Here is a 26986-nt window from a genome sequence, read left to right as displayed (position 1 = left end):
CAACCCAGGGGAGACTAAAAAAGTACCAGGTCCTGTCCCCAGTGGACCCCCCCCCCCCAAAAGTTAACCGTACCGTGCCGTACCATGCAGTGGAAAAGTGCCATTAGACAAATACACACCAGCTCTTGCCCTGAGACAGCCTTAGTGAGTGCTCTTAATGTATGTACAATCAGGGGGTGAGTGAAGTAGCACCTGGGGAAGCTTGTGTGTCTGTGTGTGTGTTTATACCTCTGTCTTGAGCAAGAGAGTTAGAGCAGCAAAGGGAGGGGTTTCTGCCCTGATGGACTATTTACCACCGACAAACAAAGAGAAAATTCAAGGTGTCCACACGGGAGCTTCACAGCTATTTAAAAATCTGCAAGCGCTCGTGTATGAATCCGGCCAAACGCTTCTGTTTATTTTCAGAAGTAACCACTCATTTAGATCTGAGTACGAGTTTACGCATGAAGCTGAAAACTAGTCAGCCTGTCAGGGCGGTTTGCCACTCGTCTCTCAGCGAGCTCTGTGCTGTGTAATTACGTGAGAAGAAAGACACATAGACCTCCCCTTCACATTCCCTGATCTAATTTGTTTGCCGGGTGACAGCAACACATCTGGAATTGTGGATGCTTATGTTGCTTTTTCCTAATGTGATGGTTTTTAAATCTAACTGTCCCTTGAAAGATGGATTTTTATGAGTTTGTGTAGCTTGGCGATACGATAAATAACCTCGCCGAAGTGTTGCAGGGTTTGAGGTTTCGTGAGCCTGCCAAATATGGATGAATGGCAAAGTAAACAATATAACTATGCAGGGCTTGCCACAGGGCAATCTCTCAATGAAATTGAGCGTTCCTGCCTCACATCAAAAGGCTTTTGCTTTCTTCTTGTGCTGTTTACAATGTTAAATAATGGGTTGGAAGGCAGTTATCTCTTTAACTACTGTTTAACAGCAGAGGCTTGCAATGTCAAAAAACACAGATTACTCCGGAATCCCTTGATGAGATGATATAAGAAAATGTTTATTGGCGTACTATAAACTGATCCAAACCTCAGTCTAACAATATGTGTAACTCCATTGAGGCTGAAACCCATTAAATTTCCTTTGTGAGTCATTGTTGAATAGGACGAAGCAATAAAATACATTTAAATTGAGCCATTTTTACAGTCAGAGAGGGTTTGGTTACAGTCATTTTGTGATTTCTGCTTGTTTTCACCCCTCAAGTCTCAAAACTTGCAAAATAGTCTCATCCGAAAGTAGCAGAGTGCTAAAATGGCACCCGGCAAATTAAAGTCAAGGTTTTTTCGTCTGCTAGTAGAGAGAGGCTGTCAGCTGATGGAGTGTGTGTGTGTGTCTGAAGGAAAAGTAAATGGGGGTGGAAGTGGCTGGTGTCTGTTGAAGGGAAGCACGAGTGTTTGTTCCCGATGGCAGGCATCAGAGTGTGAATATGACCTCTGGTGGAAAAAAACAAAGTGGGTGAGAAAAAGAAAAGGCAACGGCTGCCGAGATCAACCTCCACTTTTATGCACTCCAGACTACTGTTATTTTGTATCACTTTGAAATGGGCCGTTTCAGACGCTATGGCTTCCTTAAAGACACAGGGAAGAACACGTTTTATTATAGGTTGTGGAATAAATCCCGTCTATCCCTGAAATGGTGTGAAAGATTATGTTTAATTTCTTCATGCTGTTTTTACTGCTCGATAACTCGGCGAATCTTATACCAGAGAACATTTACTTTTGAATGTTTCTCTTCCACTTGTCTGCTGATCCCTGGTGAATGCATTAAATTAAGTTACTAGATATGAGTGCTTAAGGGGCCAGGGCCTCCTAGGCTTGCCAATGCGCTCAGAAGCTTGGATCACTCAACCATGTCATCTTTTCTTTCTCGTCCTTTTTTTTTGTTGTGGTTTCAGATACTGGCTGACTTATTAATATGGCAGGGCATTTTAAGTCTTCAGTACCTTCATTGAAAGACAGTGAGGCTGGAGGAGGCATAATAAATCAGTCATGTACATCTAATTCTTTTGTTAAAATTCATCAGATCAGTAAGGCGGATCTTTATTGGTTACAATAAAGCACTTATGGTTCTTTCCCTCCTTTTAATCGTCAAATATAAAATGTTTAGCATCTTCTCAAATTATAAAGGCCTGTTCACACTAAGGATGTGTATCTATATAAGGATTATATAAAATATCATTCTAAATTTAAAAGAATAGCAGTCCACACCACAACTATAACGATAATGACACAGTGGAGTGATATCACTGAAATCACTTTCAAAAAGTTTTTTTTTTAGCTGATGAACGATAAAAACATTGACAGCCAATCATAATCCATCCTGCTTTGAGGAGCTCGAACATTTAAAGTGGCAGACGACAAAAATGCAGCATGTGCTTACAATAAACAGACTGTTATCGTTATAATATAGTTTATCGTTATCGTTCGTAGTATGAATGGATCATATTCTTGAAAGAATAATCTGGGTTCTGAATTAGGTTCAATTTACAGCATTTGTGGCTTCATGTTGATTTCCAGAGAAATTAATTTCAACTTTCAACTTTTTATTATTTTTTTAAAATTCTAATTTAGGTTACAGTGAGGTATTCACACTGAAAGTAAATGGGGTCCATTTTTATATGATTTAAATGCAGAAATGTGAAGCTTACAGTTTTATTAAAAAAAAAACATTACATTTTTGGTTAATGTTTTAATTTTAAAACAAATATTGTTTACTTCTTTTGCCGATTGTATTGAAACTTAGTTTTAATGTTTATGGATTGGCTTTCATTGTAAGTGCCTCACTGGTTTTTTTTAAAATAAAAAAATCAGTGAGGCACTTAAGAATGGATAAGTCAAAATATGTTTTTGTTGTAATCAGCATCAACATCATGCCACAAATGCTGTTGATTGAGCCTGCCTGTTATTGAACCTGGCATATTTCTTTAATTCCTGTCATCTCAAGCTAAACCCTTCAATAATACACTAGTGTGAAGGGGTCAGAGTACAGTAGCTGAGGCATTGTGATGGGTATTGAATGCAGAGCAGAACTGAATAGACACAGTCAGCTTCCCAGATACATGCTTAGGCCTGTAGAATGCAGAATGCTTTGCTTGTAACTGCAGCGGTTGTCTCCTTTCATTATCGGTTAATGGTGCCCAACTTGACAGGGCCATGTGATAAACAGAGGAGCTGTGAAATCCTGGAGGTGGAGTTCTCGTCTGCCTGATAATGGGATCTCATCTGCTGTTGCGAATGCCTGCGGAACAGCCATCTGAGTGCATGAAATGCAAAGCATTCACAATTTCGGTGCTCTTTTCGGCTTACATTTCCTCCGAATGCTCAGCTTGTGTTTTGTCTGTCTGAACGCTGAGCAGTTTACAGCGTGCATTAGCTGAGAATTTATTAAAGCCATCAGAGTTGTTTTGATTGTTACTGAGTGCATTTTGTGAAATACCAGTCGTATGCGTATGCATGTTTGTTTTATCTTGCCGATCATGAATGTCAGTCATCCAGAAGAAATGCTTGTTTGCACATAACATCATGATGATTTAATATTCCTCGAACAAACATGATCTATACATTGTTCAGGCATTCCCCACGCGAACACGCACCTTCCGTCGTGATTCGTTTCTGAGCACTAATTAACTGTCTGCCACCATGTCAAATGCATCGTGTATTTTTCTCATGAGCCAGAGTAGCTAATCTCCCATTGGCTGATAGCAATGATTGTTATCTCTTTGAAAACTGCATTCTCTAAATATCTTCCCTGTGCACAGCGAGGATCTCGCATAAGCAAGTGACTCAGGTTTCCTGTTGGGCACATTGTAAGTGCTATCAGGGCGGCTCGGGGAGATAAATATGGATGCACTTGAGTAAATGTAATAAATACGCCTGAATGTGAAGCTCAAACGCTTTCCGAAAGGGGAGGAGGGTAGCCTGCTGGAGTGTGAGTGTGTGTGTGTGTGTGCGCATGTGGGTGCATGGCAGAGCTAAAGATTGTCAGGAGAAACAGAAGTCACACTGTCTCTGGCTCCCCTGGAGCTGGAAAGCGTTTGCCAGCACTGGGATCACTAGGGACACCTCCTCCTTTTGAAAACCTGACAGGCTACATGGTTTGCAGTACAATAAAGGGCCCGCAGTACACCAAACTCCCTTCCTATTGATCTTAGCTGCCTCCGCAAATATATGTTGGTGAATATTTTTTTGGTTTAAGATTTTGAGATATTCTATAATGTAACGTTTCATTAGTATTTGGGTCAATAACATGATGCTCATTTCTTTTATCTAAGTTTAAATACACAAACTATGCAATTTGCGTAAACAAATGCTGCTATAATGAACATTTAGTTAATTTGGTGATTTAAAAGCCATTTAAATTTTTTTTCGTAGTAGCCTAAACTCAAAACATGTCTTGTTGGTGTGGATAAACAAATATGCAGGAAGCCATTTTTTTTTGTCATGTGGCAAGACTCTCATGAAAGTGAAGTCACTTGTTGTATACATTACATTACATGCGTTACTTTGTGTACATTATATAGTATACATTTATTTAGACATATATTTATTTAGATATATATTTATTGTTTAGACATAAATTAATTTTCTTCTGAAGCTCCTGTCGTCAAGTCAAATTCCTTGTGTGTGTAAACATACTTGGTAATAAAGCTCTTCTGATTCTGATTTTATTTATACAAGTTTGTTTTTAATGTCACATTGATATTTAAAAATAAAAGGCATGCTCACATTGTCAAAAAATGACCCATGAATTTGTGAAAATATTTTAAAATGTGTTGCATTCAAATGTGTGAAAGCGCAAGGAAAGTATTTTAGTGCTTGATGAGACCACTTGACATATTTTTAGAATCATTAAATGGAATGAAGGGTTTTCAGAAATGTATGAAAACAACATGAATACAAAGATTACCATATTTTTAAAAGATTTAACATTTCCACTCTGGCATCATTATGACAGTGCTGATGTTATATTATCAAATTATTTATATTCTGTATAGAAGCACAAAATCAGTTTTCATTCTTTAAACAGCAACAAAGAATGCACGTTCTTTTAAATGCACATTTGTGAATACATGCTGCTTCCATGTTGGGCGGGGGGAAACGGAGTAATTAATTCATTATGTGAATATGCAAATGAGAATGAGAGCCCCAACGCACAATGTATGTGTAAGTTTCACTGGTTGTTTTGTTCTCTGCCCCAATCATTTGGCAGCGAAGCACGGCAATAAAAACTGGGCGTTCATTATTGGACACTGAAAATCAATAGCTGGAATCTGTGGTTTATTTGAACGGTAGGCTCTTGATTTTTGGCGTGTTTTCTGTGATTATCTATTTGTTGTTATCTGTGCTGCTGGAGCTGGAGTCGTCAGTTTGCACATTAATATTCCGTACAGCCGCCGTGTGAATCTGGATTCAACGTCTTGCTTACCGATGCAGTTTCTTTACCGACCATATCCTCACGGTTTACGATCAATCATGACTCCAGTCCGATCACTTGTCGTCGGTAATCAGTAAAATCCAGTCCGTGTTTTTGTTTTGCTCTCTTTTTAAAAGTGGTGTGTGGTGGAGGGGAGGGGGTAATTCTCCTTCACTAGTGTCTGGATAAAGAAAGACTAGGTCAGCCATGTGGATGCGTCTGTTGAACAGCTGAAGAGGAGGAGGAGGGGGTTCTACAGAAAGAGAGTGAGATAGAGAGAGAGAACGTGCTGTGTGTGCATATGAAAGAGAGCGCGAGGAGGGAGCGCGCGGGTGCGCGCGCGTGTGTGTGTGTGAAAAAGGAAGCGGAGTCTGTAAACGCCGAACTCACTGATTTCCTACCCTCCACAAACTCAAGCTTTCGGAGTTATTACACGGCGAAAAGGAGGAGGGGGAACCGCATACGTTCAGAAAACGAGTCCCCGGGCGGTCCGAATGCGAATAAATTAGTAAAGCGAGGTTGTCTTTTGTTGAGGCATTTGCCCCGTTTCTCCTCTATGGACAGCGGCTCTCTCTGGATAAAGTATCGGCGTGATAGTGTTCAGCCCTCGGCTTCTTGGATTTTGGCCCAGGCCGAGAAGTTCGGCGGGGTCATTTTCAACGAACAGACGTGGAATTGTGTTTGAAGTTGTTTGCAGCCCGATAGGAACTTCGATCATCATACTGGCGGGTGAGTAGTGCCTTGGCGACATTGGCTGTGTACAAAAAGAAAGAAGACTGAGGGAGTTTAGAGGACTTGAGTGGGTGGGAAGGTAAATTGGGGGGGGAGAGTAGAGATGGAATGTTTGGCAATTGCTACAGGACCAGAAGTTGAAAGTTTTTTTTTATTGCATGTTTCCCTTTTACTCTCACTGTTGAAAGAGACCAGCACTGTGTAATCTTTTTAGGATGCTTTATGGCTTTCTAGTAAGTAGTCTATCAAGTTTCAGCCATCTGTCTTGCATCTTCCCTGAAGAAATCCTGTGTGTTTCAATTTTATTAAGTGAGGAACTCGAGCATTAAGTGAATTATTAATGCTCGGGTAGCAGAATAGATGGTGCATTTAGAGTTGGAGGTGCTGAGGCTCTTCAACACATTAAGCATGCTGTTTATCTCAGTGTTTAGTGTTATCAAACACCATCACAACAGTGCTTTTGCAGTGACCCCAACCCTCACATGTTGGAAGAGACCTTTTATTTACTGAAAACCCTGGGAGCAGGGGAGGAGAGCTTTTGGTAGACCTGCCTGACCAGTTGGAATCTGCTTTGGGACGGCCAAGTCTGCCTAACTTCCCTTTGTTAACTTGTGGCCCATAATGGGAACAAATATGGCCGGTTATGGTCCTCCCGTCCCTAGCATGAAGTGATGTGTTTGTGGTGAAGACCAAAGAGGTATGAATGTTATGTGGGGGCACACTCTTAAATATAAAGGTTTCTTAAGGGCTTTTTTGAAGTAATGCCATAGAAAAACCATTTTTGGTTCAGTGATCATTTCTTAAAAGAATGTTTTTTTTTTCTTCTAAAGAACCTTTTGTACAATTGAAAGGCTTTATGGATGTTAAATGTTCTTCATGGAGCCATGGTTATTTTTAGGAGTGTAGGTTGAAAAGACTTGTCTAAAACTGTTTTTGTTTAACAGCCTGCCTTATCTGATCTTGTTCTCCATGCTGTGCATGTGGAAGAAGCATCTTGTATATCCTCTTTGGTTCATTGGTCATACTTGAATTTCATGTGACTGTTCAGTTCCTAGGGGTAACATTAAAAAAAGAACCATGCCATGTTTTTCCCACTTTGCATATGTAAGAGATGTAGCTATTTGTGTTAAGAAGGGCCTACTCTTTTGTAGCCAAAAGTGATCGCCCCATCCCCCCACACTGGGATGTTTTTCCTCTCCAGTTGTGCAACTGGATGGTAATTGGCATATCTAAAGCTTTGAGGTGGTCAGTCACACTCTGCTAGTAGTTTTGTGGGGGTTCCCAAACTCGCTGTCACACCAAAAACACAAAAGATTAGGATTAAACGTCACAAAAAAAAGATGGCATTGACCAGCCTGGAAACGTATAGACATCAGTAATCTGTAATCATAACAACTATGTACAGAGTATCTGTCCTAATCCTTCGGTTCATAGAAAATGGAGAGTGTGAGAGAGAGAGAAGAGAAGCTTTTATAAACCCCTGTTACACATGCCATGGCTTTGAGGGTAGCCTGAGGTGAAAGAAATCAAACATTTAGTGAAGCGTCTCCTGCAGAGGAACTAAAGACTACAGCAAGGAACAGAATGTTTTCATTGTCTTTTGTTACACTCGGGGACACCTGTTTGAGCTAGATTACTTTAAAATACACGGACGGCGAGTTTAATATTTGAACACAGCCTCTCCGTGTTTGTAGCACTCATACACCCTTTTTGTCACCTATTTAGATTGGAATACGGCTAATTAGGTTGCGTTAGGTGTTTCCAAACGTCCTCCTTGTCATCTCTAGTGAATGACTGCCTGGGCTCTCTCGCTCTTTTTAAATGACTCGTGAATGCTGTATGTTTTAATGTTTCGTTATTATACATCTGAGCGCCAGGCCTTCATTTGCAGCATGTGGGTGTATGATTAACTGTGTCATCCTTCTCCCTTAACAACTGCTTGCCTCTTTGCTTGAGCAGCGGAGAACGGCTACTAAATGTTTAATGCCCAAGCGCATGGTGACATTTAGCCTTTGTGTTTCTTCTGCAAAAAAAAGGTGTTCATTCTTTCACGTTTAATAGAATTACCCACATGGCAAAGATGCACTCTGTGTGTTATCCTCCACCTTAAAAGCATCAAACGTGCGATACTCTGATCAAAGGCGGTGTGGTAGGGCTGACGGAGGGGTTTCTTCATAGAGTGTGTTGTAGCAGATCAGTTGGCGTGTGGTGGCTGCTGAATGTTTGACGGGAATTGGGCAGGCATGCTATTTAATCTGTTCGCATGATGGAACTGGCTGGTGTTATGCCGCACGTCTTTTCTCTTCCGTTTGCCGAGAGAGGCCTTAATGGTGGCGCATACGGGCTGAGCTATGCAATGTTATGCTTAATGAATTGGAGAAAGGGCAGAGGTAATTAGCGTCACGTTTTGCATGGCATCATCACGGGAAAACCTTTAGCCAAATGCGCGATTGATTGACTGAGAGCTTACTCGTCCAAATTTGTTTCTGAAAGAAATTTGAGAACAGCTCTGATTGTTTTGAATGGTCGCCTCGAGCGTTTCCAGGGTGGGCTTTGTCTCTGCGAACTTGTAGGTAGAGAGTCTCCTTTGTTTACAAGAATGTGTTGGCACTTTCCCCTTGATAATAGATACAGTAACCACAGGCGCCTGCTCATAGCCCTAGTGACAAAGAGACCTGACACTGTCAAACTATAAACAACTCAAGCAGCTGAGTCGTCTGAATGCTTCTGTAGCAGCAAGTACTAAGAGCAGATTGATATCTGTCTGGTAATCGGTTCGTCTTTGTTTGACTCATTCTTCAGGCTTCACGGGTACATGGTATGGTGTTTCAGCAACACTCTCTTTGTCTTATTTGTAGTTCATTCCTCTGTTGATACTGCCCATGCCACAAGCAGGTAGTTGATCTGTAGCTGTTGAAGTTAATCTGATAAACTTGGATCGGTCGATTTATGCATTAAACATACGTCTTGTGCGAGAATCGTGCTTGTTGATGTCAAATAAATGTAAACCTGAGGAGCGCGAGAAGTTAATGGGTGTAATTGAAACTGATATTTTTTTAATAAACCCTAAAGCAGCTGAGCTCTTTGCTCGAGATGACTCGCACATGTTAAGTGAGAGGGGACATCTGGACCTGTTAATTCAGCACATGGTCATAAAGTGAGGTTGGGGGTCCCACAGGCCCCACTGTTTTCCTGTTCTCTTAGGGATGTCAGATGGAGTCTTGTATGCTTTTTTATGTCCGCACACCCTTACTAGTATTCGCTCTGTCCTTGTAGAAACACTCGCTGTGGTGATAAACATATTATAAAAATGCAGTCCTCGCTCAAGTGCTTTCATCTTGAAAAGCATGCGTTGATCGAAGCGTTTCTTGCTTAGAAAGGATCCAGATTTCTTCGACTGCTGGAATGGAGCACAATTTGTGACTGCCGGCCTTCCAACTATTTCTAAACATCATCATTTTTTGCTATATGTGCTTTATGTTATGAAACTTGTCATTATTTCATTCATCATCCTGTCATTCCTACGCAGTATTTTCTTTCTTACATGAAACAAAAGGAGGCAGAATGTCCTTAGGCAGCTTGTCCATTCAATGAAAATAAATGTGTTTTTGTTTGTTTGTTTTTTTCAATGCCAAGATTAAATATACAAGTATCATAGTACTCCAGTAGTTCTCAACCTTTCCGACTTCAAGGTCCCTTTTTCCGAGACAATATTCAAAGGCCCTTCTATCTAAGCAACAGTCAAAATCAAAAATGACAATTAATGTTATAACAATTTTCAAGATTGATCGTCCTTAGGCAGCTTGTCCATTCAATGAAAATAAATGTGTTTTTGTTTGTTTTTTTCAATGCCAAGATTAAATATACAAGTATCATAGTACTCCAGTAGTTCTCAACCTTTCCGACTTCAAGGTCCCTTTTTCCGAGACAATATTCAAAGGCCCTTCTATCTAAGCAACAGTCAAAATCAAAAATGACAATTAATGTTATAACAATTTTCAAGATTGATTCAAGATTCAAATAACAATTCGTTTAATATTAATGTAATTTTAATACTTACGGGGGCCCCTAGTGGACCCTGGCCTTTCTGGTTGAGAACCACTGTTATAGTAATCCATATAACAGTCCGTCTCATCAAAATTCACTGTCCATTAAACATTTTTTGTTAGACTAATACTTCTATTCCTGTGAGAAACTTGTACATCCAAATCTAGTTTTAATGTTTTTAGATCAAATTAATCTTAAACATCTTTAAAAGTTGTACTTTTGAATAACTAAACCTGGTTCTCACCATGAACATAGCCATAGAAGCTGACATGGCATTAAAATAGGAAAAAAATTTAAAATCAATGTAGCCTGTGAGGAAAAATGTGAAGCCCTTTGAAGCTGTATGATAGCTTTTAAGACATTTAAGACTTTCCCTCTGCTGTGATTCTTCAATATAATTTGTAATTGCTTTCAATTTAGAAATGGCACCTTTCTAAGTTTGATGTCATCAGTTCTTGTTTGTCACATTTGACTGATCATGGTGTTTTATATTGCAAGTGATATTTGAGAGCAGTGGCTGAGAGCAAGAATATCAGTCAAAATGACTTCAATTTTAGTCTGTTCCTCACGGAGTATTGCTCACCAGTCATATAGACAAATTTGATAACTTTTTTGTGGGAAAGCTGCCTGATGACATTCTGCCTGAGATCTCTTTTTATGTTTCGGAAGAAAGGAAATATTGTTGAGTAAATGATGACAATTTTCAATTTAGGGCAAACTATTCTTATAAAGTAGCTTTTTAGTGTAGGTGGACAACCAAGGGGCTCAGCCTTAAATCCCAACTATTTTCTATGAGTGGTTTTATAGCTACTAGGCATGAGACTGTGAAGCAGAATCTCATTTCTGACTTTAAAACTATCACAAAGCTGTGATGAATTGTGGTGGGTGGACAAGCATTCAAGATCACTGTATTACTGTTAGTAAGGGCTAATACAACTAAATCTATCCTAAAAACTAAAGCCGCTATCGTTAGCTGAGGAGATACATGGGAATGCTGGAGACATAATAAGCCAAGACAGGCCATCTGTATTCGCAGGGCAGGCATGTTGGTTTTCCTTCAGTAGAATTGTTCATTTAAAAGTATTTCATTTAGTAATGGACAAATCAGCTCTTTTGAGGCAGATAGCGATTACTTTTCAGTTACATCGGCTGTTCCCGGGCAGGGGATTTGTTTATTTTTTTTATTTAAATTTTTTTCAGGTGATGAGTTGTCTTTGTGTGGCACAATATGTATATTGTTCTGTACAAACCAGGCCTGCTGTTGTTGAATAATGCTAGCTTTGATGGATCAAGCTATATCTCTCTAAGATCAAATAAACCTTTAGTGCAATCTTACTTCTGGCAGAAGAAAACCGCACTCTAGACTTTCACTCCCTGACTCATCCTGATAATGTATAAATAGTTTCATTATCAAGTAGTTGAATGCAGGCTATTTAAACGTACTGGTCCAGAAACGTTTGCGGCTGCAAAAATAATTACCTCATCTAGAGAAATATGAGTGCATGAGGGAAAAGGTTAAGAATCAAGTTATATGCATGTAATGAAACACCATATGATGAAAATCATGCAGCTTTACTTGGTTGACAGATCTTAGGAAAAAATGTGGTATTTCAGTGTTACAGAGGGATTTTGTTAAACAATGTTTGTGCACTATCCCTCAACATCTTGCATCCTTTTGGAATGTTCCACAGCTGGAAAGTCACATTGAACTCAGCTGACAGGATGGCCGAGGTGTGAACCTGTGAGTACTTTTGAGGCTAGGGTTGCGTCCCAGTCATGACTAGTTTGACTATTTCAGATGTCTGTGCTTTGTGCTTTATAGACAAGACAGCAGAAACTCTGAAATATGTCTTCTTGGCTCATGGATGTTCTTCACTTGCTTTTGTTGAAGAATCATGGAGCTCACAGCTTTCATCTGTGACGAACTTCAATCAGTGGTACTTTAGTTGCTCTAGTATTAAGGTTATACATTAATATTAAAGTTTGGGGTCAGTAAGATTTAAAAAAAAAAAAAATGTATACTTTTATTTAGTTGAATTAATACTTAGTTGAAAATTACTGTGAAGACATAATGTTAACAGATTTCTAACGGTTTCTATTTATTAAAGAATCATGAAAAAAATTGATTTTCCACAATTATAAACGGCGCAAGTGTTTTCAACATTAATTATTAGAAATGTTTCTTGAGCGCCAAATTAACATTTTACAATGATTTCTGAAGGATCATGTGACTCTGAAGCTTTTTTTCATCACAAGAATTATTTACATTTAAAATATTTATTTACATTAGTGCTCAGATCCTTACACTGGCTTCCAGTTACTTTTAGGATTGATTTTTAAAGTACTTTTACTCATTTATAAATCAATTACCTAGGACTTAAATACATTGCAGATATGCTCACTGACTCACTCAGATCATTAGGATCGAGTCAGTCAGATATACCAAAGGTTCACACTAGTGATCGACCGATATTGATATTTTATAACTGATACGATACCAATTATTTGCATGTTTATGTGCCCGATAACCGATATGCAGAACCAATATTTATTTACTGTTATAAAGTAAGTCCATGCTTCACTTTGGTTTTTCCTCCTTTCAGTCATCTTAAAATAAATAAATAAATAAAAATAAAGTGTTGAAAATTTGCAGCCTTTCATGTTAAATTTAATCTTTAAATTAAATTTCCTTTGTCAATGCACTGTTTTATTGTATGTAATACTTGCAATACTTCTGAAGCAACTTAGAATACATTACATCTACTGAATACACTGAGTAGCTTGTAGTATCTTTGAAATAAAGAGCTTTTAGAATGTTAAAAACCTATGGGGAAAAAATAAAACATAAATATTGAACACCCCTACCCACAAAAGCAGGAATGGTAGTGATGTCACACAGCTCTGACAGTGTGTGCACACATCTATGTGTAGCCTTTCAATCACATTTGAACAGAGGGGACAGTGAAATCCTGTAAATACAGAGTGATAAGGAAGAAACAAAATCAAACCTGATTTAAAACCCAGCAACTTTACAACAGAAACACTGCTTTAACAAAAAATCAAAACAGCAAGGCTTATTTGACATCAAAACAAAAAATGTAAAAATGCTGTCTAATAGCTCTCGTTGTACTTGTGTTTTATTAGGATGCACAACAGTTCTTCTGTGGCTTTATAGGTAATATTTTCACGTACATAATTTAGCAAAATCAGACAATATTGTCTAATATGTACCACAATATTAACTTCTTATTATTGAATTGTTGTAAATATCACATTTGCAACTGGTCAGTGTTAAAAAAATGCTGGGAAATCACTTCATGTAGCCCCACAAGAGTGATTACTGATATACTGTCTGAAAAAAGAAAGTCACATTTTAGAGAAGAAAAAAATCACCCACTGACTTTCAAAGCTGCTACATAGTAACGACTTTCTACTTCGAGGACCTTGATAGAAATGTAGTGGAGTGAAAAGTACAATATTTGTCTTTCAAATGTAGTGAAGTTAAAGTCATAAGTTCCCACAAAAAAATAATACTCAAGTAAAGTACAGATACTCAAAAAGTGTACTTAAGTACAATACTCAAGTAAATGTACTTAGTTACTGTCCGCCTCTGGTTATATAGTAAATGTTAATACAATTTAGGATGTTTTAAACAAGTGAATCTTGTTAAAAGTTACATGCGGTGGCTGTGCTGGAGCATTTCCTGAGCAACAACCTGGTGAGTAAACAGCAATATGAAAGCAGTTTCACGAGACTAATGATAAGCATAGACAACAGAGTGAATTAAATTTAGCGCTTTTATTTCCAGCATGCACTCATTCATGGCTGTATTATTTAACTCATGCAAAGTTACGTCTTTATTGGGAGAGGACTTGACGGATTATCTTACGTGACTCCGTGAGTTCATCTCTATTTCTTCAAGCCAAGCTGCATAAACTGCACATCAGGCATTTATGTAATACATCTAATTTGTGCATTAATGGCTGTTATGTTAAATAAAGTTTACTAACTACAGTAAATCAAGTACCTGTGCACACCGTTGTTGTTGCCTTGTTTCCCCTCAGACGCACTGCAATGTTGATCCTGTGCGCAATTCTCAAAACATATATACCGATATCCGATTATTGTAAAATCGTGAAAAATATCGGTAGATCTCTAGTTCACACTAGGGCTGGCCAAAAAATCAAATGCGATTTTCATACGAATCTCATCAGTAAAGGTTCTGGTGGTTAGTAGTAAATCTCCAGCACGTGCTTTCAGATGGAGCGGCATTTTCTACATAGAGCCGTAGATCACTGACAAGCTACACAAAATTGCAGGCGATTCATTGCCGATTTTGAACGCGATTTTGTGTAGCTTGTCAGTGAACTACGGCTCAGTGTTGTAGGCTAAATGCCGCTCCATCTGAAAGCACGTGCTGGAGATTTACTACTAATCAGAAGCGACTTTACTGATGAGATGTGCATGAAAATCGCATTCGATTTTTTGCACAGCCCTAGTTCACACAAAACAAGGGGAGTCTGCTTTTAGCTATTATGCCGCCCGCAGTTGGAATCAGCTTCCAGAAGAGATCAGATGTGCTAAAACATTAGTCACATTTAAATCTAGACACAAAACTCTTTTGTTTAGCTGTGCATTTACTGAATGAGCACTGTGCTACGTCCGAACTGATTGCACTGTATTCTATGTATAATCATTTTCTATTCTTACCTTTTAATTCAATTTAAATCAGTTTTTAAATCATTTTAAAAGTTTAAACCGAAGGTTAAAGTAAGTGCTGTGAAGGTAAAGAGAATGTGGGCAAAGAAAGACAAGTTTGTTGGTTAATCAGTTGAAAGTAGGAGCTCTGAGTTCTATTTGTTTGGTTTATGATGGTCAAAGTAAGTAGGGGGTGAAGTAGTGGAATAGTTCGGTATTTTGGGAGGACTTTCCACTTAGTGGGGAAGAGGTTGAACAAAGCTTGAGAATGTTTGTTTGTGTTAAGAGCACATCACTAACAGTAGGTTTTTAAATTCCTTGTTTTTCTTGTTGTGATTTTTTTTATTACATTTTTATGTAAAGCACTTTGAATTGCCATTGTGTATGAAATGTGCTATATAAATAAACTTGCCTTGCCTTTAAAATATATTCAAATAGAAAAAGATTATAATAATTAATAGTATTACTGTTTACTGTATTTTTGATAAGAAACTTATTTTAAAAACATTAATAAATATTACCAACCCCAAACGTTTCAATGGCAGTGAATGTAGCGGATTGCTTTGCAATAATTTATTAATTTGATAACCTGTGTGTTTCAGACATCCATTTGTGTGCATCTATACTTCAGTAAAGTGCAAGCAAGGCAAAATAAAAGAGATATTTACAATAGATATCGTAGCGATCATGTTGGTCCTGACTCCTGTTTTTGACTTGATTACTCCAAGGTATTTTAGATGTGCACATTTCTGTTGGAGTACACCATCTGTCTTTATCTCCAACTTTAAGTAGGCCAGCCTCAGCACAGGGGTCAATAGCGTGGCCTGTAGGGAATTGTGACTGACTTGTTTGACGTCAAATGATCAGTTCTCTGAAGCAGCCTAATTAACCTTTTTACAAGAATTTCTTGTGCTTGTTTTCTATTTCTAGTGTTGTTTGCTAACCTTTCCTCTGAAATCTGCCATGCTCCGTTACATTTTGAAAACAGCCAGTGAAAGAGCAATAAACAAGTGGAATTATTTTCAAAATAACCTCTATTTTCTGCCACAATATTATCATATGAAAGAATCATCAATGGAATTGCTTAGGAACAGAAACGAGTAACTTGAACATGGACGCCCTTCACTTCTCATTATAGCGTTTGCATTCGCCAAAAGACAAACACGCTAGCTCATGCCCGACGGCCTGTGTTTTAAATTAAGTAATTGAGATCTTGTGCTTAGACATCTGAGTGTCTCGTTTTGATTTCCGTTTATGTTTCTAGGAGGTGAACAAAGCGGGTCTCGGATCTCGCCACCTGCAAACCATTTTCACTTTTAGTCACCCGAGATGGAAAAAAAGACGGGTGACACGTTTGAAACTTTCAAAGGCACCGTGTGACATGCTTGTACTTTCAGATCTTATTTTGGTGAGTAAACATTTAATGCAAGTGTATTGCAGCTTTATTTATGCATTAAATCTGCTGTTGGATCTGAATTATACATTAGCCAGTAAATAATGCATCAGCCTCCGTTCCTCAATGATTACCGGCCAAGATACAAATGGCAAGTTTGCTGATGATATCCTCGTTGATCGTTTTAGCTAGTTTAGTATCGGCTCCTGAGGATATTTTCCGCCGCTATTGTGATTAGATGCAATTTGAGTAATAGGCACATCACTGGGTGTGTGTATGTGTTTTTTTTATTTTTTTATTTGTTCTATTTATCTCCTGCAGTTGAATGTGCCATCAATAGAATGGATGTAGGTATGGATTTTCAACCTGTTATCCTAGTGAGGGAGGGCTGGAATTATGAACAGTTTGTCACTTTAAGGGCGGCATTAACTAGTTTTTCCCTTTAGCTTGACCTCTGTTTTAACCTGTGCGACTGGGCCGGTGTCATAAGAGCTACTGACACCTTTGATTTGATCCACTTCATTTGTCATCTCTTGCTCAGGAATAATTACAACAGTGGCAGGCTGCACCCTGGGGAGCGCTCAAGCTTATGACCTTTTTGTTCCCTTAAACATGAGCCAGAGACAAAGGCGCAGAAGAGCGGGAGTTGTGATTAGGAAAATAATGGCTCTGACAAGTTAGAGATTAAATTGTAAACCGGCCACGAGACATATCAATACTTGCTGAGGTAATTGATTTTGCTACCGCGGTTCCACTGGCCTTAACCGGCTGTTAACGGCGCATTAATGAACGGGGGATTTCAGATCGAGGTTAAAACCTCACCGTACCCCGAGACCTTTACTGTTTTTTACACTTGTCGTATTTGTCGTAGGCTTTCACATCATCTTTGATTACAATAAATCGATGAGACCTGAATGGTAACGTTTGAAAATGACAAGCTTGTTGTGCTGCGTGTCATTGGGAGGACAAAGAGGAGCGGAGGGGGGTGGAAACACAAACTGTGGTCATAGAATCAGCTCAATGCTCCTGTTCTTCATCAGGGTGAAGTGGCTCCATCAGAGCGGGAGGGAAATTAAACTCTATTGTTGCAATACACCACACTCCCACTCCAGTCGCCATTAAGCAGAGTAGAGCCATTGAGTATTTGCATTCCCACTTGATAGCGCCACTTTCTCTCAGGGATAGCATGGTGATTGCATCCATTTGGAGATATTTGAAACTCTCTCTTTTCCTGATCAGATCTCGATCGGTTATGTTTGCGTGAATCTTTGAGTGTTATTAGATTCTGTTGTATTTACTGTAGTGGAAAAAGCGTCTCTGCACGTCAGCGCCACAGGGCCATGCCGAATCATGGCTGCTGCAGGGTCACGTGCGGTTCACCGCCGGGCCAGTATTAAGTCATCTGTGTGACACATCAGTTAAATACAACATGATCTCTCCATTCATTTCAAAACTGGATTACACTGGTCGGGCTGCTCTACAATAAACTACAGCCATTCTTCTGGTTTAACACAGACCGTAATACAGTTGTGCTGGCCTAATAGTAGTTTTAGTAACTGTTAAGTACACAAAGATGTAAATGATGATGTGATGAGAGGTAGGGTGGAGTTGTGTGAATGATTAATGTAATGTTTTTCTATAGTGTTTGAAATCGTGATTCATGAGTGTGTATATATATTTGTAAAAATATTCCACTTTTTTGTGTGTATGTTTTGTTTTAATACAATTATTTATTCATTTATTTTAATTGGATCAGTAGTTATTACATTATTAATGCATTTAAAAACAATTTTTCTGTCTTCTGTGTGGATGGAAGTGCAGTTGGCTGTGTGTGAACTAAACATTTATTAGATCTCTTTTCTTGTGTTGTGAAGAGCTCCCAGTCCATATGTAGAAGGCTCCATTTGGAATTCAGCCTGTCCGATTCGAGCTGCCATTCCTCTGGCAGGCCGTTCCCTATTGAGCCCTAAAAAATATGTTTTTGTTGTCCGTCCAAGAATACCTGCGGAGTACCATAGGTCGGCCCTAGAAGCTTTGTGAAGCATGCAGAGTCCACTAGAGATGCATTGATTCACACCCAACATCAACCACCCACAAGACTGAGGCATGAAATCTTTTCATCATTAAATGCTTAAGATGCCAAATTCAACCCGAGCCAAACACTCACACATGCAGCAACAAGCAGAGGTGCTGCTTAAATTTATGTTCGATTTGCTACGAACACCGATTCCATATTTGGAAAAGCTAAATCTCCTATTTTGATTTAGTCTGAGTGATAATGTGTGTGTCAGTGATACAAAGAGCTCCGGGATGCTGAAATTCCCCTGGCCCACCCCCTTTAACCTTCTCTACAAAGGAGGGAGTCTTCCTCAGATCAAGTTATTTCATTCCTTTGGTATTTAAAAAAGATTTCCCTCCTGATAAAACCAGCAGAGCGCCTTTCCTTTGGGAGTGTGGGCACTGTTTCAGTCTTGTCTTGTGCCGATTAAAGAAGCACTTGTAGATAATCCGTTCGAATAAAAGTCTCTGTTGTGTATGGGGGGGGGGGGGGGGGGTGGGGTGGGGGGGTTGAGAAATTTGAATTCCTAAGTGCTTATCACCTCAGTACAATACGCCACTCCGCAAGGATAAATATTTAATGACGGGGAAGCTGAGATACAGCCCTAACAGACTGGGTAGAAATGGATCTGCTATTTATACGCTATATAGTTCCATAAAGCAGTGGAACGGTTAGACAGCCCAAGGTTATTAGTGTATGTGCTGTTGATTCTTCCTCGTGTTTGTCTTTCTGAGAGGCACATTGTATATTCAAAGGGAAGGTGGCGTTGTTCTTTGGCGCTGGCTTGTAAAATGGCTATGGCCTGAAGTGAAGTGTTGTAAGATTATCCTAATATTTGTCTGATTCCTTAAACAATTTGTCAGTGGACCGAGCTCACAGTCTTGAGTGTTTCAGACTAGTGAATATATAATCTTGTGCTGTTCACACTCCCAGTGGCTAGAATAGTTAACGATTATAGTTGTTGGCGTCTGCTTTTACTGAGCTTAGTTTATGTAGTTTTTTGTTTAGCAACCGAAGCACAAGCCACCAGGGATCTACTAAAGTAACTGTGGATACCATTAAATATTCACTCGTACGAAATTAAGCTAGTTGAGTCATGGAATTGTACGGAGACTGTGTGGAATGTTCTGGAGAGCTGCAGTGTTTTGACAGTTGTGCGTCACTATTTCTACAGGTCAGTCAGATGTCATTGGAAGTGAAGTGGTGTAGCCGTCGGCTCTTGAGCCAAGTTGTAAAAGGATCCTCCTCACGTTGTTTATACTCGCAATGATTTGGGCCGTTTTAGTGTAATCGAACAGGTTCCAAAACGCTCGCCGAATGAACACAATGGATTACATTGTGGACAGAATGTTTCCATTGTTGAGATGCAACTCTCCCAGGCACTTCCGAACGGCTGGATTGGATTACCAGCCCCTTTTCATGGCCGGTTTAGATGACTGCTGATCAATGGGGGCTCTTAGCTTCAAATCTAATTTGTTTTTGGGCTCACTTGGTAATGCTGATCACAGATTATTCCTATATAAAATTAATCAGGTTACTGACATTATTTTTTCAGAGCGTTTGGATTCTCATAGACATTAATTACAGCGATTCCACATTCATTATTGAATTTTTGATCTGCAGTTGCTGCAGAGGGTTAGAGATGTACAACATGCGATGGCTCCGCAGAGCCATGCGTTATCTTTGCTGAACAGCTCATTAAGACATTCCTCTTGGTAACAAAGTAGATCTTCATCAAATTGTGTTTTTCCAGAAGATAACATGACAGTATGCAAACAAAAATGGGTATATTGGACTTTACTAATAATTAGCTGAGGAGAAATTATTTTGATTGGGATTTCCTCTCTCTCTCTCTCTCTCTCTCTCTCTTTTTTTTTTTTTTTTTGGCTTTGTATCGATCTCTGATTTAAAGAATGCTTGTCCCATAGTCGCCAGGTTCTCCGTCATACTACTGTTGGCATGGCTAATGGGACGCTGGGTAGAAGGGAGCCTATTAAACAGCGTGATACATGAGGGGAACTGGAAATCTGCGGAAAGGAGCGGCTGAAAGAAAGATCGGAAAAGGTCAGGCCACATTTCATTTCAGCCGAGCTTTTTATTAGCTCTGCCCAGTATGCAGTTTAGATGAAAATACAGTTGCTCAGCAGTCAATGGACTACTCATTTAGATTGACACATGTGTATACACTTGGATGAATGTGGCTCTGTGCTGAACATGCTTGCTCTGTTTATGAGCTTACCCGTGCATTTGCAAGTTATTTTAGCTTGGACGCACACAAACCTTCCCCCCCCGAGGTTCATTTCTTGCCATGCTGTGGAAGGAATTGTAAAGCTCGCTAAAGAGCACAAAACCTGTGAATGTGTTGCCGAATAATACCATGATCATTACACAGTTAAAACCTGCAAAATACAGTGCCGTTTTCAGTGCCTTTATACTATCTGATTCGGCTCTCTTGGGAAATGGAGGCTCTGTGCAAAGAAGTGGCAGGAATTCCTGTTCTCTAATTTGGAAAATTGTAACAGTGTTTTTTACTTCCAGCTCTAATAGGCAATTTGTGGCTTTTGTTTTCTCAGGATAGTTAAAGGGGTAGTTCGAGGTTCATTTCTTGCCATGCTGTGGAAGGAATTGTAAAGCTCGCTAAAGAGCACAAAACCTGTGAATGTGTTGCCGAATAATACCATGATCATTACACACTGTTAAAACCTGCAAAATACAGTGCCGTTTTCAGTGCCTTTATACTATCTGATTCGGCTCTCTTGGGAAATGGAGGCTCTGTGCAAAGAAGTGGCAGGAATTCCTGTTCTCTAATTTGGAAAATTGTAACAGTGTTTTTTACTTCCAGCTCTAATAGGCAATTTGTGGCTTTTGTTTTCTCAGGATAGTTAAAGGGGTAGTTCACACAAAAATGACTGACTGACTTCTGTGGAACAAAGATTATATTCTGAAATGGAGTCCGATCTTATTTTAAACTACAGTGGGTTTGTGAGTTGATAAAGCTAATAATTCAATCATAAAAATGTTATAGTAAAAAGAAAATCAAAATAGAACGCCAACTAAAAATGTTTACCTATGTCATGTGACCCAACACTGTGAACATGAAAATTTGTTGTTAAGTTATTTAGGCTATATTTATTAACTTAAAGTCTCAGGGGGTGCCTAAAGTAAATATTTTAGGTCAAAGGGGTTCAGCTGACAAAAAAGTTTAAGATTGGAAGCTATCCATCAGCTCCTTACACTAACACAGTATAACCTGGTGCCTCTGTGAAACGGTTTGACTTTAAATGCGCTTGCTGGACTAGAAAAGCCACATTGCATGAACGGCAGACCCCCGCTCCCCCTGCCCACCTCCCATCATGCTTTGTTGTAAAACACCAGGGTGTTTTAAGAGTCTGCATTATGTGAACGTACCAAAAGGCTGCGAGCGGTAATCTAATATATTATGGTTGTTTTTCCGAAATGATGAGAAATCATCAGGCTTGTGTTTTCTGGAAGCCTCGCAAAACTATCAGTTAGGGATAAAGTCTCCATTTCACACATGAATGCGTTACGAGTAGGGGTCGACGATATGTTTTTCAACCGATTATTACAGATCAAGTAGACCGATAACCGATATTTTGAACCGATATATATGTCTGGTGTAAAAATTAAAATTAATTTTTTTAATTTAAAATTAAAATTAAGAAAAACAAGGTCTCTGACAAAAACTGCCTTCCCTGGTGTTGTATATGTATATGTCTGGTGTAAAAATTAAAATTAATATCAAAATTAAGAAAAACAAGGTCTCTGACAAAAACTGCCTTCCCTGGTGTTGGTTGAGTGTAGTACTCCCACAGTAAACTTTATTTTTTGGCAAACTCTTTATTTAATGGGTTTACCATTAAAATTAAAACATGGAAGAAATAGTGTACTGTGTGATTTATTCTTTTAAACAAAAGTTTTATTAATTGTTGTAGTAGTCAGGGGTTAAAGCAAAAAAATAATAATTTGACTGAATTTTTCCTCGGCCAAACCCCATTCCTCAGCCATACCTGTCACACACCCAGTTTAAGAGCAGTGTTTTTCTTCTTGTAATCAAGAGCGCTTGTCCTCCTAATTAAAAAAAAATTAAGCACCTTCTGATTAATAATCAAAAATTCTGATGAAAATTTGCCTTCCTAATATGAGGTGAAGTGATTTACAGGGGCATTTTCTTTTTACCTTTGCAATGGCATAATTTTCATCTGTAAAATTCGTTTGAACGGCTAATTCATTCAGGAATGAAGCAAGTGACTGTCTTATGAATGGGTAATCATGGATCACTGACTCACTAGATTAGTTCAAAAACGCACTTTCATTGAATGAATGAAACACCGCTGTGTTTGCTTTTAGAGATGCGCAGCGGCTGAGCTGTTACTTTATTTGGAACTATTTTCGTTGATGAAATAGAGCCAAATCAGGCAGCACGTGTTTATTGAACTGTTGTATTAAATCAATATCACATTTGCAAACTCCTTTAATAATTATTAAAACCTGTCACTCTCCTTATCGCGATCTGTGGGCGCACATAAAATGAGAGTTCTCAAGACTCAAAAGCACGTGCAAATGATACGTTCCGTCATCTGTCATCGTGTTATAAGGGCGGAACCTGCGGGAATGAGTAGAATTATTATTAATAGCCGCAATCCTGCTCCTGAATTTCAAGTCCTGCTCTGTGTTCTCTGCTAATAACCCGACTGTGAATGATGCGAGCGGCGTTATGTTGTCAGTGAGAAGCTGCAGCCGTGGCGGGGAGGATTTTTGGTGTGCTGGTGTTCTGACAAATAATGCTACCTATCAGATTATGCTACCAACAAATCGTCAGATTTGAAACTGTCAAATGCTCATGAAGTGATTCTTAGAGGGAGTCAAAGCAGTTCTGGAGATGTTGTTCTTGTATTTATGTCCTCATGTAGTGATACGACAGAAGCTGAAATCACCGCGAGCGTCGCACACTTTGTGTGTGTAGAAAACAACACAGCTCGTCTGTGCCATTTACATACAGAGACAGGCAGAACATGCTGGATCCATGTTTAAATAGTATTTTTGCGGCTTAATATTTACAGATACTAGTCCATATTGCGACTCTACTTAAGTGTACTGACCTACTTTTGATTAATTCATCCAAACTTTGACAAATACAGTAAATTCCATGACTGGATTCCGCGATTCCGTCCGCGTTTTCCGCATCGCGGAAATCATAGATAATATTGAGGTGTTTTGCAACTTCAGTGTAACGTTAGTGGATTGGGATCTATTGCAAATTAAGCTGCTACCTTACCTTTGAGAGACAACTGATGCGTGATCATTGAAGCAGCTCCAGTTAGCAAGCACTTTTGGAGTGAGAGTGAATTCCGCTTTGATTGGTCGGACTCTGAGTCCCAACAAATCAGATGAGCAGTGGGCGGAGACTGCTTTAGGCCACAGAGTGGTGAGTTCTGACAGGCTGCATCAGAGCCAAATAGCGCGTTTCAAAATTAAGTTATTTTATCGGCAAATCGGTTTTGAAAATGACCGATACCGATAATCATAAAAATGGTTAATATCGGCGCCGATAATCGGTCGACCCCTAGTTACAGTTAATCTCCCACCTGCCACTGTACACTGCTTTAAACACAACCCTGAACCCAGAGAGCAGTGGCAGCCTATTGTTTAGATGCCTCCCTCTGGTAAACGCATGTTTTTTTCTTCTTCTTCTAAACAGCTGCTCTTTTACGTCATTATATGTTTAAAATAAAAAGCAGCGAGTCTGGTGTTTGTGTGTGTGTGTGTGTGTGTATAGGTTGATAAGTGTGCTCTCTTCCTGGGAGCTGCGCGACACACTAAAACGGCAGAATGGTAATAGTTCTAGTCAATGCATGTTTTATGAGCTGTCCAGAAAGGAGAGGGAAGCTCTGATCCTGCTTGTTTCAGCAGCGTTTTCATTACCCTCCAGTCACTTCCCCTCCTGCCTGCCGCTCCAAGGCATGGAAACAATCTCAAATCATGTTTACAGTGCTGCACATTTGGACTCCATACTGCACCAGCAGTATAGAAAGCTGTGATTTGATATTGCTCCAAACGTTTAAGCGTCCTGTCTTCTTAAAGATGTCAAAGATTTGACACTGTAGGAGCTCTCGGGCAGACTGGTTTTTGTCTGCTTTAAATAAACAACAGTGTTTTGTGTGGCCAGCAGTGGAAATTTGACTAGAGAATTTATATTTATATTTGAGCCGAGTTGCCTTAAATGGAGAGGTGGAGTAACAAAAAGGGTGTTATTCAGACTAGAGGTTCTTAAAGACAGTCGGGCTGTGGGTTTGGAGAGGTGGCTGATCCCGAAAACAAAAGCCGCTCCTAATTAGAGGTATTACCGTCCTGTGGTATCTGGGGTGGAGGTGCTTTTGGCAGAGCCGTTATGCGTGTTTTTGAATGCCCGGCTTGTTCGCGAAACCATCTGCCGCCGTTTGCCAGTGTTCAGGGAAAAAAAAGCCCACCGCCAGATAACTAAATAATTTAGTCTGGAAATGGTCTGATGCATTGACCTAATGGCATCGCCGCTGCGGCCTCATCATCTTTAACCTTATGTTCTCGAAGATGAGTTTGGAATAACGTTGCAGCGAGAATAAATGAGGTCCTGAACAATAAGCCTGAGCTGAGATCTGTCCTCCAGGCCCTATGTTTCATGTGATGATTAGTGGGGGGGGGAGCGTGACGCAGAGCTGAGCCCCCCTCTCGGTGGGTTTCTGTCAGGACCAGTGCTTCCCTGAGACCTTCCTGCTTTCACTGTGAATGAGGCTCAGGCTGAGCTGCCATGAGGATTTTGATCAACTGACTACTTTTAGAAGTCTTTTAGCTACAGAATTTTTTTTTTCTTGCACTGCACCATGCTAACAGTCTTTCTACATTAGCTATTATGCCGATTGTATTTTGATTGAGGGAGGAAAAAGCCATACAGGCATTGCTGCTACACAATCTGAACCTATTGAAACAGTGAATGGGCTTTTGTAAACGGCTTCATTCGCATTGAATTCATTGTATTGTGAATCAAAGCAGATCAGCGGAGGTGGGGAAGTGTAATGTTAATATCCTCCGTATCTAGGGTAGATTTAGAAAGTGACGTATGTGTTTATCTGCCATTGATTGAGTATTGATTGCGTGTGCTCGGGTGAAGCCAAGCCAAGAACACGTCTGCTGCAGAATGCCAGATTGACGGTTAATACTACAATTACTCCCTGTAAATACATCTTCCTTTGAATGCACATTGATTTTCATATGCATACCCTTGTTTACTTTTTATTGGATGTGAAAAGACATTGTTCTCTTTATCAATATTCAACCTATATTTTAGCCACTGGTGGGATATATATAGGGATGCACGATATATCGGCCACCATATCGGTATCGGCCCATATCGGCTCATTTTTTCTGTTATCGGTATCGGCCTGATAAGAAAATTTGGCCGATATCTTAAAGCCGATAAATAATGCATTATTTCCTTCAGAGACACTTCAGATGCGCGCTGTTCGTTTGCAGCCTTTTGTGCAATTGTACATTGTAATATTGTGTTTATTTGATGTATATCTGATTTATCTCATATAGAATGCGTTTGGTTAAGTTAAAAGAGCGCTTCAGTTTACCAGTGATCATCTTTAGCTCAGCACACGCAGCCCAAACAGCAGTGCACAGTCATTTCAACCCTGTAATTATAAATTTTCTTCATTGGGATACATAATATATTGTGTGGACAAAACATCCTTAAATATATCTAGGGCCCTGTGATTTCTGCAATGTGGAAAATGCAGACGGAATCCAGTCATAAAAATGGAATTTACTGTATAACGTCGAATGTCATGGAATTAGCCCAATTTTGGATAAATAAATCAAAGTAGGTCATTACACTTAAATCAAAACGCGATATGGACTAGTATCTGTGAATATTAAGCCGCAAAAAGACTATTTAAATATGAATCCTGCATGTTCTGTGTGTCTCCGATGTATGGTGCTGATGCACGGTTTCGTTTACTACACATACTGAAGTGCTTGCAATGCTCGCCTAATATGAATATATGAACAATCGCATTACCATTTCTTTAGAGAAAAACTATTGTCATATAAACAAAGAAACCGTCAAAATAAAAGTTAGGTTTAACTTGAAGAAACTGTGACAGAAATATATTAATGCAATGACTAATAAACTACTAATAATACAATTTATTTTTGAAAACATATAATTTAAGGAATATTTACCAGAAAAATTATTTAGCAAGATTTATTTACCAGAAAAATGTAAATACACACAGTATTTCTGGGGAAAAAAAGAGAGAAGAGGAAAAAATAAGTTTATTTATTAAAATAATTATTTGAGGAAAAATATTAGATGCGTTTCATATAGGGATGCGCCAATCCGATATTCATATTTGGTATCGGCTCTGATATTGCCATTTTTCTTGTAAGGACTTAAATATTCATATGTAGCATTAAAGTTCACACAAACTATTCTCCACTGTGGCTGTCAGTCATTCGTTCAGCCTTTAAAGTTTAAACCCTGGTCGCGTTCGGTTACAGCAGTCAGCTCGGTAAAGCTCTCTCCAAGATCATTCTGTGTTCCCATTATACTTGATTTGTAAATACATGTCTATGATTTTGCAAAAAG

The 26986-nt window shown here is 39.2% G+C and overlaps 1 protein-coding gene across 5 annotated transcripts in view; it reads left to right on the top strand.

The window, feature by feature from the left end:
• Window positions 1-26986, top strand: part of LOC107591099 (arginine-glutamic acid dipeptide repeats protein-like) — a 176234-nt gene that overhangs the window by 47003 nt on the left and 102245 nt on the right. The window contains exon 1 of one of the 5 annotated variants that reach the window (XM_016280123.1): window positions 5261-5285. The exons of 3 other annotated variants lie outside the window; for them this stretch is intronic. The gene's annotated coding sequence lies outside the window, so the exon portion shown is untranslated. Of the gene's footprint in view, window positions 1-5260; window positions 5286-5569; window positions 6140-26986 lie in introns of those variants that run through there. One more of the 5 variants, XM_016280122.1, reaches the window with a different exon arrangement.

This window comes from Sinocyclocheilus grahami, unplaced genomic scaffold (assembly GCF_001515645.1).
Source record: "Sinocyclocheilus grahami isolate Dianchi unplaced genomic scaffold, SAMN03320097.WGS_v1.1 scaffold137.1, whole genome shotgun sequence".
Lineage (NCBI taxonomy): Eukaryota > Metazoa > Chordata > Actinopteri > Cypriniformes > Cyprinidae > Sinocyclocheilus > Sinocyclocheilus grahami.
The sequence above is the reverse complement of the archived record's forward strand: the minus strand, read 5'-3'. Positions and strand labels throughout refer to the sequence as shown.